We start from the raw sequence: 14,917 nt of genomic DNA, 5'->3' as shown, positions 1-14,917 counted from the left end.
AAGATGATGAAATCCCGAGAATGTCGATGCCTTCAATGATAAAAGAACACTCAAACAACCTTTAAACTTAACTTCTTGCATTGAATACTTTATTATCATAACACTTAAACAAACACAAAATAACACATATAAATAAACTTTCTTTCTTTTTTCTTTTTTTTCCTTTCTTTTCTCTTTTTCTCCTTTCTTTTCTCTTTGTCTTTTTCACTTTTTTTTTGCACACATACCCAAACACCAAAACAAAAATACAACTAGTATTCTCAACAAATCACCTTTACTTTCACATTTTTTCTTCTTTACTTTTCATGCCTTCATTCTCGAGAGTAGTATGATGAATGGATGGTGGAGTATCCGTTTTCCTAAAGTTGACACCATTATCGAGTTTCATGTACTACAAGAGTAAGGTTTATTCGCTATCCTGATGTCACTCCTAGTGTCTAAGGAAGTTTAGCTCATGAGATCGTCTAAGCTCTTTTGAAAGTTGCTAAGTTGAGTAGCTCTTCATTCTACTCGAAGTTAGCGCGGAAGAGTACACTCAAAGGCAATAAAAAGGCTCAGATATCTCACATGGGTTTAAGTCTCCACTAATGACTATTCTAGGTCACTCAGAAGTGTTCCTTCTTCCTTAAGATGATACTCATATGATAAAAGACCAACACCAAAGGACTCAACATTCATGAAAAGACTAAGAGAATGCATAAGATTTATCGAGAAAGATACACATGCATCAACATACTTAAGAATACCACTAGAATCATACCAAATCTACCCAAAAATTTCAAATTTGGTCAATTTGTTGAACCCTCTTGCCTTTTGAAATCTAAGGTCATGATGTCATGCGACCAAAAGGTCGTATCCCCATCCCCAAACTTAAAACTAACATTGTCCTCAATGTTCTAGGCATATGTTCACTAAAATATAAGAGGTACAATAAGTTAAAGAGAAGAGTGGAAGGATATTACCATAGCCGAAGGAGATAAAATGTGATACTACCAAGACTTATGTATTCGAGTTCCAAGTTGATGATAAGCCCATCGCCATCCCCAAACTTGGAACGAACCACGTCCCAAAAGTATAAAAAGTGAGAAACACTCCTAACACATCAATAAATAACATAAGAACGAAGCATAAACATGACTATATAAAAATGACCACTCACGCAAGATCACTCGATTGCATCGAACCATGCAATTAGTCATTGATTCTCTCGTATGCACGAGAGCAAGAGTTTTATCTCGTGGAGGGTTTCCAGAGATGATACCCACAAACATCAAAACCCATCTTAATCGGTTCAACGATCATAAAGCAAAAGACGAAAGATTTGGGGATCAACCCAAATAAAAATATATACAGGTGCTAATCGTCTTACAATAATATCAACGTAAAGAAGTGCACGTGAGACGACAAAAGAAAAGAAGTCATCCCTAAACTTAGTGGGTGCACAATCCACTAAGTAGGCATAAATACAAGGAGTGAAGACTAAGAAGTCATCAAAAGGATCAACATACAAGTGTAGGGTCAAGAGGTCAGTCGAAGGCATAAAATCATCTGCAAGCTTAGTGGATTAAACATCCACTATGTCTATAGATGTCTTCGGGAAGACGTCTGAAATGTTCCAAAAGGGATCAACAATCGAGTCTGAGATTGTGTGCAAGGTCAGACGAGGCTCTAAGGATAATGCAGTAGGCTCGGGGACCAAGTTAAGGTCCATGATTTCCTTAGCTAAATGGTCTGACAAACTATCCAACATGTCTCTAACTACTACGTCATCAATATCCTCAAAGGCATCTAGAGCCTCGCAGTCAGTTATAATATCAGGCCTTCCTAACATGGCATCTAAGACTGACTCCTTACAAGTGTCAAAACTCGGAAAGTTCAGAATAGTGTCATTCCCATCATTTTGAACATCGAAGTCTAGTGTAATCCTATCATGGTGAGACGATCATGGTCCAGGTAGCGAGCAATAAGGGTCATCGATCAATTCATGCTCAAAGGGTCTACCAGGAGCATCTTCGACATTTAAATTAAGACTAGGATTAGGTGTAATACCCTCACCATCATTCCTAGTCTCCTCTTGAGTTTGGGGTGGGAAAACCCCTTCCTCGTCGACGATAAGCTCCGACTCAATTCTATCAACAATTTTGAGCATCCATTCCGTGATCTCAGTTACTGGATTAAATCTAGTTTGGTACTCTAAAAATGCTTGGAGACTATCTTGAGAAGTCTCCTCGTAATAAGGCATATGAGTATAACTAGACGAAGACTCTCGCGGAACCCGGGGCATGGGACAATACTCGGTCAAATGGCTTAAGCTCGCACAAATAGCACAAACCGGGTTAATGGTCTCCATGGTTCTTTCTTCACTACCTTCATGTAGATACATAGACTCGACTCTTTGAGTGGAATCATCGAGTCGGGTATTTTCATCACTAAATGAGCCATTCATATATGCTTGTCGATAGTCACGAAGACTTCGACATGGTCGATCAGTGGTAATAGAACTACGGGCATCATCAAATGACAAATTCATACATGAAGGTGCGGTCAACCCAAATGTTTGTTGGTAGTCTCGAAGATTCCTACGGGATTGGTTACCCTCATGCTCATAATCCCTAAGACCATATCCATCTCTAGTCTGACCGTCTCTATACATCTGTCGGTATTCACCCATGGTCATCCGAGGTCGGTCAGGTTCAAATCACATATTCCCATTACTAGTCGGGTCGTGCCTATATGCATGTCTATTGTCTTGGAGACTTCTAGGTGGTCGACTAGTATTAATGGCATGGGGATCACTGATGTAGTCACTATCCTCATTGATGGGCCTAAAAGGTTACCCTAAATAGGTCTACACCCGCAAGTGCTCGGGTGTCAAGTTGTAATAAATTCCGGTAAGACCGGTTCGTTCCTCAGAGACTAAGTGAAACCTATTCTAAGACTTGGAAGTAAATCGGTTTTTTCTTGGAAAATTGTTTTTGAGTTTTTGGTGATAAAATAATAAAATTACGGAAAGAAAATAAATACAACTGATACAAGGAACTCAAATGGGGGAGAGCCTAGGGTTTTCTGAATACGTCCTCCTAACAATTCTAACGACAATTTATTTGGATTTAATTAGCGAATTCTTTATGTAACTCAGATTCTAGTCCATGAACGGTCTAAAAACCCGGAAGATTTTATCATTAAAAATAGTAAAACTTATTAATAAATTGTATCGAGAAAATGATTATGATGAACTTCATCTGAAACCCTAGATAGAAGAGTTAGTTACTCATGGAAATTATGATAAAAATCAGAAAATAAAATAAGAAGCAAAGAGAGGAGAAAACATAACTTTTATTTTTGCTGGAAACGATTTCCTTCTGATTTTCCCGAAAATCCGCCAAACGCGCCCTTAAGGGAAAACGATTTTCTCGTCTTCTCGATTGAATTTTATGTAAGAAAATTATTTTCTCACTGTATTTTCTTTCTAAGTTCTCTGTTTCTCTCTCTCTTTCTACTATAAATCTTTGTAATATCTTTCTCTTTACATATTCTATCTCTCTCTCACCTAGAAAACAGAACATAAAAGGAAAATCGAAAACAAAATGAAGAATATAATTTATTTTCAAAAACTGAATCTCTCTCTCTCTCTGTTTTCAACTCTTTGTTACAAATCTCTCTTCCTCTCTACAAAATCTCTTTCTTTTCTCTCTTTCTATCACTCTCTGTTTCTCACTCTCTCTCACAAACAGTAAAGAAACAAACAGAAGAAGAAGGATAAGAAGATGATGAGGAACAAAACTTGATGAAATCAATGCTCTCTGGTTTCCTTTGTTTATTTCTATTCAAGCACTTTTCTATCTCTCTCTCTCTCTCTCTCTTTCTATAGATATTCTTGAAGGCCAGAGAGGAGGATCAAGTACACAAAACCAATCCCTGTTTCTGTCCCCAAGCCGAGATCCTCTTTCTCTTCAATCCTTGTTCTTTATATAAGCCAAGAGAAGAGAAATAACTTCCTTCAATCACTCTATCTTCTTCTTCTCATTCCAGTAACAAAATATTCAGGACAATCATCTCTTTAGAATCAATCTCTGTCTAATCATCCTCTCTCTCTAGGTTAAAATCAATTTTCTTCAATCTTCTTTCCAAAAGAGACTTACCAATTTACATCCAATTCCAGCCGAGAAGAAGCAATAGTCCTTTTTATTTCTCTGTTAAAAAATATCTGGTAAGGTCTCAGAAAATCTTCCTCAAAATCGAATCCATTATTTCCTTCTCGGTTTGATATCCTCTAGCTTTTCTCTGTACTAAACCAGCTCTCATGTATTCTCTCTCTCTACTGTTAGAGGTTTGTTTCTAAAATAATAAAGAGATGAGAGAAAGAAAGAAGGAGAAGTTTAAAAAGATGGTGGCCAATACGTGGACAACCGTTTTTCTTATATGGACAACTATCTTATGTGGACAACCAAAATAATTAACTTTTTTATATGGACACCAGTTTCTAAGGGGACAACTCTCTATTATTTTCACTCAAGTCCTCTTAGAATTAGATGTATTATTTTAACACCACCTTCTTTTCTCGTAAACCCTAAGTAAGTTTGGTCTTCTTCTACTACTTCATCTTCATCATCAACCCAAAATTCTAGAGAGAGAATTTTTTGGAGAAGATTATGACATCAAACGAAGGGAAGGGAATTGTTGAAGGATATTCCTAACAAGAAAGATCAATCTGAAAACCCTAAAACCCGTTAAACTTTTAAAATCTAGAAATCAAAAATTTCAAAGCCCTAGATTTTTTTACAAACAAGTATAGTTGCTTGTGCTTCCTGGAAAATCGACAAAACACGAGAGATCTTAATTTCTGAGTTTTTGTAAAAAGAAAAAAAAAAAAAAAAAAAAAAAAAAAAAAAAAAAAAAACTTGCCAATTTTGTAGATTTCCTACGAAAATTTGGCAAGACAGAAGGAAACTTGCCACGAAAATCTAGCATATTTTCGTAGATTTTCCACGAAATTCTGGAAATTTGTTCTTCACTTCGATTGTTTGCCTTGAAATCATTTTGTATTTTTTTCAAACTACCCAAACGAAAACACAAAATAAAATTAAAAAAGTTAGAGTCTTACCTCATCAATGTAGGGTTTGATTAAAATTCATCTAGGGTTTGATAAAAAAAAACAAAGGGAAGTAGTAGAAACTATAGTTCACTAAAAAACGAAGAGAAGTGGTAGAAACTATAGTTTACTAAAAAAATAAGGGAAGTGGAGATTGATGAGTTTTATCTTCTTCATTCATCTAGGGTTTGATAAAAAACAAAAGGAAGTGATAGAAACTATATTTTACTTTTAGTAGCACTACAAGAATAAGAATAAGACTAAGAAGAAGGAAGAAGAAGAAGAAGAAGAAGATGATGAAGAAGATGATGAAGAAGACAACTTAGGTTTTCAATTTTGAACTATTATTTTGTTAATGGTCCACAAGTTAGTAACTGTTAGTATTTAAGACTTTATGGAGTTGTCCCCTTATTAAATCAAAGTCAACTAAGTCAAGCATAATTGACTCGCACCGGGCCCGAAAATAGTTGTCCATATAAAAAAACAGTTGTCCACGTATTGGCCACCTAAAAAGATTTATTCTTGGTTAGCCAATTGGTTATTTCCATTTTGGTTCAACAAACCCAACAGAAAATCACGTTGCGGGTGAGTTGGCATCATCCCTTTTATTAGAAAGATACGGTAAGGTTCAACAAACCCAACAGAAAATCACGTTGCTGGTGAGTTGGCATCATCCCTTTTATTAGAAAGATACGGTAAGGTGGGGACTACCGAGAAAAAGAAACCTAACCGTTTGATCCAACCGCACGTGCTTCCTGTCCGTTCGATATATGTAGGTGTGGAGATGAAGGCATTAGATCACTCGGGACTATCATACTATCATGCTTCCACGAGCACTATAGCGCAAGTCTAAGAAATCACGTGAACCCGTCCTTGAAAAACAGCTGGCATCATTTCGGGGCATATTTAGTGTTGCAAAGCCTACGGTATTAAACTGCACCGACAGAGTGATAGCCGTCAGATCCAGAAGGGAGTACCGCGTTCGTCAGATATGCACGACGGGTACCGAAGCTTAGATACGCGGAGTACTAAATCAAATTCTCGAGAAATCCCAAGCACCGTACTCTCTAGCCCGAAGTTGTACCACCCGCACATCTCACCGTCCATCTTTTGTTCTACAACCCACCACGTGTCCCTCTCGCATTCTGGTCAACTAGATATGACCAAAAGTTTGACTTGCTCTAATTTGCTCTCCCGGACTCCGATTCGATTTCCGTTTTCGCCGCTAGATTCGTCTCGGACTCCACTATTCATACGAGTACTAAAACTTCCAGAATACCCTTATCACAAAATGACTAAAATGCCCCTCAATTGTGTCTTTCTCTCGATTTTAACTATTTTTCGCACTGAACTCCATAAAAGACACTTGGACAAGAGAAACAAGTAATTCATGAGAGTAACTGCTCGAAATGAACTAACTAACCCGAGTTAAGAGATTCAGATGAGACATTTTCATGTCTCATCACTCATCGTAAGGCCAATCATTATAATAATGTGCCATTTGTAGACGATACTATGCAACTATGTTCAATGATGATAACACACAAGCTATGAATGGAAACTAACACTTTTCCAACTAATCACACACAAGTAAGAAAGAGAGAATATAATACCATACTAACAAAAGCCTCTTGCTTTGTTCCGCTTCTCACTTTTCTACCCTTCTTGATTCTTTTCTTTTCCTCCACTCAAATGTCTCTTTTTAGCTCTTTTCGAAGAACAAGTACCTAAAAAAAAAACAAGAAAAAGTAAGAAACTAAGAAAATAAAAGAATGTATAACGTCTAAGTAAGCACAAAACACTAAACTAATGAACAAAACGAACAAGCAATATCCAAACTACTAAACCTATCCCCGGCAGCGGCGCCAAAAACTTGATGCACCCGAAAAGGTTGCACACCCAAGCGGAGGTATCAAGTAGTAATCCGGCAAAGCCAGGATCGATCCAAGGATAGGAAGGTAGTTTGGATATCGAAAGGTTTTATCCCTCGGTCTAGATATTAAAAGCTAACTTAGACAAAAATGAAAAAGAACAAGGATAAATGGGGGTTTGATCGAATAAGAAACGAAGAAAGAAAACAAGTAAAGCTCAACTAAATTATCTAAGTAAACGGGCGAGAGAGATTCGAGAGAAGATTCGGAGGAACAAGAGTCGGGGAACAACAAGTAAGAGAGGTGCCGAAGTCCGGGAATCCAATGTGGTGAACCTACAACTATGTACGGTCCAATCGAATGGATTGATGCAAACCTAGTCTCGATTCCTAAGGTGGATGTTCATAAGCACTACGTATGTCCGGAGATAATACTTAGTCAAACAAACTTCCTAACCGATTAAATCCGAATCATCGAAAATGTCGTCTAGCCGCCTAACTATGTGAAGTGCATGACAAGACACATGAAAAATGATTGAAACAAGTAATCAAAATAAGAGAACATCAATTTATTATCAAAACATTAAATCATCACATAGATAATCACAAATTCATCACATTTCATCTCATCAACGACACACGAGAGTTAGCTAAAATGTTGAATGAATAATAAATGAAAAGGAAATAAAGAGAGAATCCCCCTTTTTCGATGTGGTTCGAGGCTAGGTTCGTTGGAAAGTTTGAGTAGTTAAGGTTCAGCCGATCTCCCCTTAGCATATTTGTTGATTTCCCCGAGCAAAAATCAGATCTCTCCTTAACAACCAGACTCATCTTCTTCATTTAGAACCCACCACCATTAAAGCTTCACCAAGCTTTATCTCTCTAAGAAATTTCAACCAAAAACCATATCAAACACAAGGGGAAGAAAGCCAATGATGAGGGGAGTAAAAGCTCTAAGTTTTCCGGCCAAGAAGGTGACCGGAAAACCTTTGAAAATCCGGCCAAAATTTGAGAACAAATCCGTCCAAACAATATGAAATCCGACTATAACACCCTGTCCCGAGCTGTCCCTAGCAGCTCCACGCGTCCCATGCACGTTCCCTTGAAGTCCCGAGCAGCTTGCAGCCGCGACCTTGAAGATCCGAGCATAGAAGATGAAGAACACAGCAGCTTGCATCGTGCTGAGGAAGGACCGGAGCTGCTGTTCACGCTGCTGTCCGTGGTGATATTGTGCAACCCCGAGCTGCAAGCCGTCCCGTCTTGCAGCAGTTCCGAGCTGCTGCTCGGCCGACCAAAGCTAGGCCGGCCAGTGTAGTGGCCGGCCTCCTCCTTTCTTTTGTGGGCTTGATTTGGACTTGGGATTTGCTTCAGAAACAAGGAGGGTGCCTCCATACTTGATCTCTACAAATCTAATTTCAAGAGACGACTTTTGCTTCCATCTTCTATAATTTCTCCGTCCGAACTCTGGTTCGACTTCTGTTTTCACCGTCGGACTCGTCATTGACTCCTCTTGTCATTTGATTTGCTTGAAATCTTTTTCTCTCGTTTTGTGCACATGAAATGTGATGAGTACGTAAAGTACCCCTTTCTTGGGTTTTATTTTATAGTCTTTACATGTTAATTTTGGTGGAATGAATTAAATTACATGGTTTTGCAGGAAACTCCCAGAAACAGAAAGAAGTTATTAATACAAGAAATTCCTAAGATATATATGATTTGGTAACTATAAAAAGTGAAGTTGGTTAACAAAATGGTTTGTTTTGGGTGTGTTTTTGAAAGAAGACATTTTACGCGTTTGGTTCAAAAAAGCTGTAGCTTATTTTAAGCTAGAAAAGCCCATTTTCTCTAAAAAGCAGAAGCCACAATTTTGTGGCTTTTTTGTAGCGGCTTATTAAAAGCTAGCTCTCAAAATAAAATAAAACATTTTTTTTTGTCACCATCTATAAACATCCACCACCATCACAACTACCCCACCACCTCTACCACCACAATCACTCCACCACCTCTGACCATCACCCCACTACCTACGCCACCATTCCACCACTTCCATACCACCTCCGGCGCAACTCCATCACCACCACTCCACCACTTTCGCGGCAACTCCACCACCATCACAACTATTCTACAACCATCAAATTTTTTTTTACAACCACTCCACCACCTTCGTCACCACTCTACCACCATCACCGAACGCTTCACCATCTCTCCTGCAACTCCACAACCTCCGACGTAGCTTCACCTTCGGTGCAACTCCACCACTACCACAACCATTTCACCACCATCGCCACAAACCGACCACTCCACCACCACACTATACCACCTCCACCAACCCCATTTCACTACTGTCGTTGTAATTTTACCCCCTAACCACCAACACCCCCTCCATTCTATAACCACCATCACTACTATAACTCCGCCACCATTGAGCACCACCATAACACGTCCACCACCATTGAGCACTATCACCACTGAATTAGGTTCAAATTTTGATCTTTATGTGTTTATAAAAATTAAAAAAATTCTATTATTTTAGTATTTAATGTTTATAAATTTTTTATTAATATAATGATATAAGCATATTGTTTGATAACTACAATACGAAGATTACATTTTTTTTACCAAATGCCATACCTAGCTTTTTAAGATATAACAACGCTTTTTATGTAGCGTACCAAACGACTCAGACAGATTTTTAAAAAGTGCTTTTATTTATGGGCTTATAGAAAAGCTCATAATATAAGCTATGTGTGTACCCAAATGAGGCCTACCTACTGTTGCTGCCCACGTGAATGGAAAGAAGGAAACAAGTTGGTGGTTAATTCTTGGGCGCTTGCAGCAGAAATGTAAGGTGCTTTTAGCACTTCCCAGCCATTAGCTTCCTTTAAACAGAGAATGTTGCCCAAATTTAAATTTAGGGCGGTTCCCAGGATGAAGGGTCGGCTATGATTAATTGATTACTCCGCAGTTGTTGAGGAATGGACAAAGGAAACAGTCAGCTATGCGTGGGGTATTATGGTGAAGTCGGTTGGGCAATTCAATATAGAAGTTCCTAATTAAATCAATTTTGTCAATCTATAAAAGGACTGAGAAGCCAAGAGTTGAAACACACCCCCACACACTAGTGAAAGAGCAAGTTTAGAGGAGCAACATTAGAGATAAATTAGCTTCTTTGGGTGCAAGAATTTGGGAGATGCAAGGGCTATATCGAAGACAAGTTTTGGAGAAAGACGAGAGGAACGGGCTTCATCAACATTAATTCGGTTTTATCTTTTCCTTTCTTCTCTTTTCTTTTACTTGTTTATCATTAATTGAACCATGTATTTAATATCCATGGGTTTCTAACTCTCCTACTAGGATAAAGGATGAAACCCTAACATGAATATTTGGAATTCTAGTATCATAATTTATTTTATTATCTCTTTTAGTGTGCCTTAATGTTTTATAATTAATCGTACTTCGGTTAGCCTAAGAAACTAACAACTTGGTTCTTAATTGCATGATATTTTAAGTGAAGTGGGTTACGGCTTTAGTTAATTGAGAAGGGTCTTTTATTGCTTTATCTTCCGAAAATTGAAGATTGATTTCTAACAATTTTTGAGTTATCAAAAGAGGGATAATAATTTGAATTAGATATTAGATTCGAATATGATTGTTAGTGGTGAATTCCAATATCCTAGATTTACCAACTTATAGTTTCCATCACAATTTACTTTGTTTCTTAAGTTTTAATTTTTAGTTTCTCAAATTATTCTAAAAATCAATTGTTTACTTTCCTAGTTTGTTAGTTAATCTTAGGTTTAGATTTAATTCCAAACAAATCTTCGTGGGATCGACCTCGTAATTCTTGCCATATTTACATACGGTTCGTACACGTGCGAGTTTTAATTTGATCTAATTAGCCTAGTATTTAGGTTCACTAGATTTCACATCAAGTTTTTGGCGCCGCTGCCGGGGATTTGTTTTTAGGAATTATTTTTAAATTTAGAATTGACTTTTAGACTATATATATATATAAATAAAAACACACAAAAATATTTTATTTCTAATTTTTTTTAGGAGCTTTCTAAATTCTGTTTTTTTTTTGTGATTGTTTCAGATTTAGCCAAAAAAAAAAAAGAAACCTCGAATTCAAACACTTGAGGAAAGAGTGGTCCGGGTCGTCTGCAAAGGTCATCGCCCGTCTAGAACGGGAGGTAATTTTTCTGATCACCCACGAATCTCCTGTAAGTGGGTAATTTTGTGAATGTGCTTGCCTCATTGTCTTGCCGAACTGTTTAGTGTAACCATTTTAGTAATGGCACAAACCCAGTTACAAGATAGGAGTTCGGATTTCATCACCGTTCTCTTGCCCATTTAGGAAACAACATTGACGATCCTAAGCCTCGTTAATAATTAAAATCTAATTTAGACAGTGACCCTAGGGTATCGAGCTCATAGGACCTTCATTAACAACTCGGGAACTTGATTGTTATCTAGGCATTCTCAGAGGAAAGTGTGTGAGCAATTCTTGTCAAAAAGGCCGCCTCGAGAAGAGGAAACGTTTGCCGAAGGAAGACGGTTATCACAACGTTCATCGTTGGCTATCTTCCTGGAGAATTGTTCATCGACTACTCTGATCGAGTAACCTTTATAACAATCAAAGATCAAGTGTTGTGGCGAAGTAGGAGTTGTCTAGATTACTAGGCAAATCTGACAAACCATTCACTAAATCTACGTCTAATAACTTGTTGCTAGATTCTGTTTAGGTTGCTTGGTGGAGTCAGCTTGATTGTGCTTGTTTCCTTAGGATCTTCTTAGTGAATCCTTGGTTTTCGAAAAAAATAAAAAAACAAAAAATAAAATAAAAATAAAAATAAATCATTAATGGAAGGATTCTATCCAGACTGCTTGAGAGAATTGGAAGAGAGATTGACATTAGTAGAGTTGCGGGAAAGACTCTCACGGTTAGAATCGTCGTATGGAGAAAATATCACAAGTCAAAATAATTTTGATCGATCCTGTTATGAAAGTCATAACGTTGATAATCATTGGAATTATCATCAACCTCAACAAGGTTGTGCCCCCCAGTTAAGAGATCCCAATAATTATCAACGTTTAAACACTCAAAATTATTTTGAGAATCCGATGGCTAATGTCTATGGTGTTAAGAGTGATTGGGATAATTATCAACCTCAAGGAGGTTGCAGACCACAGTTTGAAACTCCCAATAATTATTCACACATGCAGTATAATCAAGAGTTTAGTGATCCACATATGTGTCAGCCGCTTCATCGAAATTTTGAGCAAGCCAATGGTTTTTCATCCCAAATTTCATCTTCATTGCAACAAAGTCTTAGGGACTTGGCTAAGAGCACAGAAGAGTTTACTCAGTTCGCAAATGCATACTTCGCAAGTAGGGCATATAGTGAGTCAAGTTCCTCACCACATTATGAAAATGACCTACTGATTTCGAAATCGTCATCTCATATTTTACTAGAACAGAGTGGTAGAGTTATTTCTCAAGGCACAATAGAGTATAATCAACACATGAAAGAACCTCGAGAGTATAATCAAATAGAATATAGGGAGACGACGGATAGAAATCCACTAGACTGGAATACAATAAATGAGAAATATCATGACAATATAGCGTATATCACACAATGCGATAATAATTATAGTGCTTCAAGTCCCATTCTTCACAAAATAACAGAATGTTCACCCATTCTAAAGGAGGAAAAAGAGTTGATTAGAGAGACTATAATTAGAAATCATGTGACTTACCCAATCATTTTGGATGATGAAGAGTCGATGTATGAGGAAGAAATTTCTCTTGATAACACCATAGTTGGAACCGAAGTCTCACAGACCGAGGATACTGACATTGAGAGTTCTTCTCATCCTAGTCATGGTGATATCCCTTTAAGTCATAATGAAAGTCTAGCAGAAGATGAAGATGATGAATTGTGGCTTGCTAAAATCTTAAATGAGAGTGATGACTCACTAGACTTAGGTGAAACTTTAGAATTCTTTAAGGACACTAATGATATCATAATGAAAGAAATTTTAGAAGGTTTGTCCGTATCCATGCCTAAGTTAGAAATTAAGGATCTTGGACCTAACTTAGAGGAAATTCCAATGCAACATCCTGGTGAACCTACTTTAAAACCTCCTAGGTTGAGTGTGGGTCTAGGTGAACCTAAAAATCTCTTAGATCATTTGGCACCATGTCTTTCGGAAACTCGTGTCCCTTTCATGGAAATACCTGTCAATTCTAACACGATCTCTCTACCCATTTGTCAAGTTTATGAGGATCCATTTTATCCAATGTCAGTCATCTTTAGTGTATTGCCAAACTTAGTGATCTTAGCATCATCTAAGTTTGGGGATCGCTCATTCACTCTAAGTGTCTCATTTAAAATGTTATATCATTATATAGACGTGAGATTAGACCTCACTGGATATTTCACATTCTGGGTTGACCCTCAGATTTTTCGCTTACTAATTTATGGGGAGTCACCAACCTAGAATCCAGTAGGTCTATAGTAATTTTTCTTTTCTTTGAGTCACCATTGTCTGGCTGAAGACGATAAACTTCGCGCTAACTGGGAGGCAACCCATGCACTTGGTAGGTTTTGGGGCACCAATATCTGGTAATATCCTTCCTTTCACCCTTTTATTTATTTTTACATTTCTCTTTGTCAACATTGAGGACAATGTTCGGTTTAAGTTTGGGGATGGGGGGTACAAAAATTTGTCCCTTATTTCAAAATGCAAGAGGGTTCAAAATTTCAAAAATTTTGAGTCAATAGAATTATGTGAGGCTAGTTGAGGAATTTTAGCTTGTTAATAGCCTTAGATCTTAGTTGTTATACTATCCTTGTCCAAAGATTTTGTCATGAAAGTTGAGTCTTAAGGTTATTTGTTACCTAGCCATATGAGTACTATATAAGTGACGAGTTAGCACTACTAAGAGAACTAGACTAATCATTAGTGGAGACTTAACCCAGTGAGGATTTCTGAGCCTTTCAATGTCCTTTGAGTGATCTCTTCTGCATAAACTCCGAGTAGAATGAAGAGCTACTCAACCTCGCAATTTTTAGAAAAACTCATTTGATCTCGTGAGTTTAAATTCTTCAACCACTAAGGGTGTCATCAGGAATGCGAATAAATCTTATTCTTGTAGTCTGAGAAACTAGATTAGCAGTACCATAGTAGATGATAACAGATCATATCACCATACCACTTATTCCAAAAGAATTCTGAGAGGAAGCCAATCAATAAAGGAAGGAAGAAGCAGTAAAGATCTTCGATGAAAAGATGGTTGAAAAAAAAAAGACAAAAAAAAGGAGAAAAAAAAAAGAAAGAAAGTTAAAACCACAAGAAGATGAAAAAGAAGAAATTTTTAAAGGAGTAAAAGTTCCGATGATATCAAAGAGTCTATATCCTCGGAAGACCTAAAATTCCATTTCGACATCATATCTGTTATCTCTAGGACGGTACTGTTAGATAGTTAATTAGGTGAGAAGATGAGTGAGCTTCCCCATCCTTAGTAAAGTGGTTGAATTCCTTCCATGAGATTGTTCCTTCTGAAATTTTAGTCCTTCTTAAAATCATGTGTTGAGTCCATTTCCATACTCATACTCACACATGCGAGTAAACCATTCTGAGTGACTTTTATTTCTGAGTGTATGTCCGCGAGGCTGAAGTCGAGGCGAAATGTATTAGGATAGGGATTGAGGTTTTGCTTTCTTAGATCTGAAATGGTGCTCATATTGGCTAGCAACAGATACTTTGAGTTTAGATTACTAGTGAGAAAATTTTAGTACTTGAATAGTGTCTCAAACTTTGATTTTCTTCTATTAACCTTCTAGAGTCTGACGTTGGGTGAACTAGTTCTATTTTGACTCCCCTTAAACTCTAAATAGTTTGAACCCTATTATATTTTGGAATATGAATTTTGTGGGTATATTCAC

The sequence above is a fragment of the Eschscholzia californica genome, unplaced genomic scaffold (assembly GCF_041429995.1).
Source record: "Eschscholzia californica isolate CP2 unplaced genomic scaffold, dmEscCali1.0.p SCAF_4, whole genome shotgun sequence".
NCBI lineage: Eukaryota > Viridiplantae > Streptophyta > Magnoliopsida > Ranunculales > Papaveraceae > Eschscholzia > Eschscholzia californica.
The sequence above is the reverse complement of the archived record's forward strand: the minus strand, read 5'-3'. Positions refer to the sequence as shown.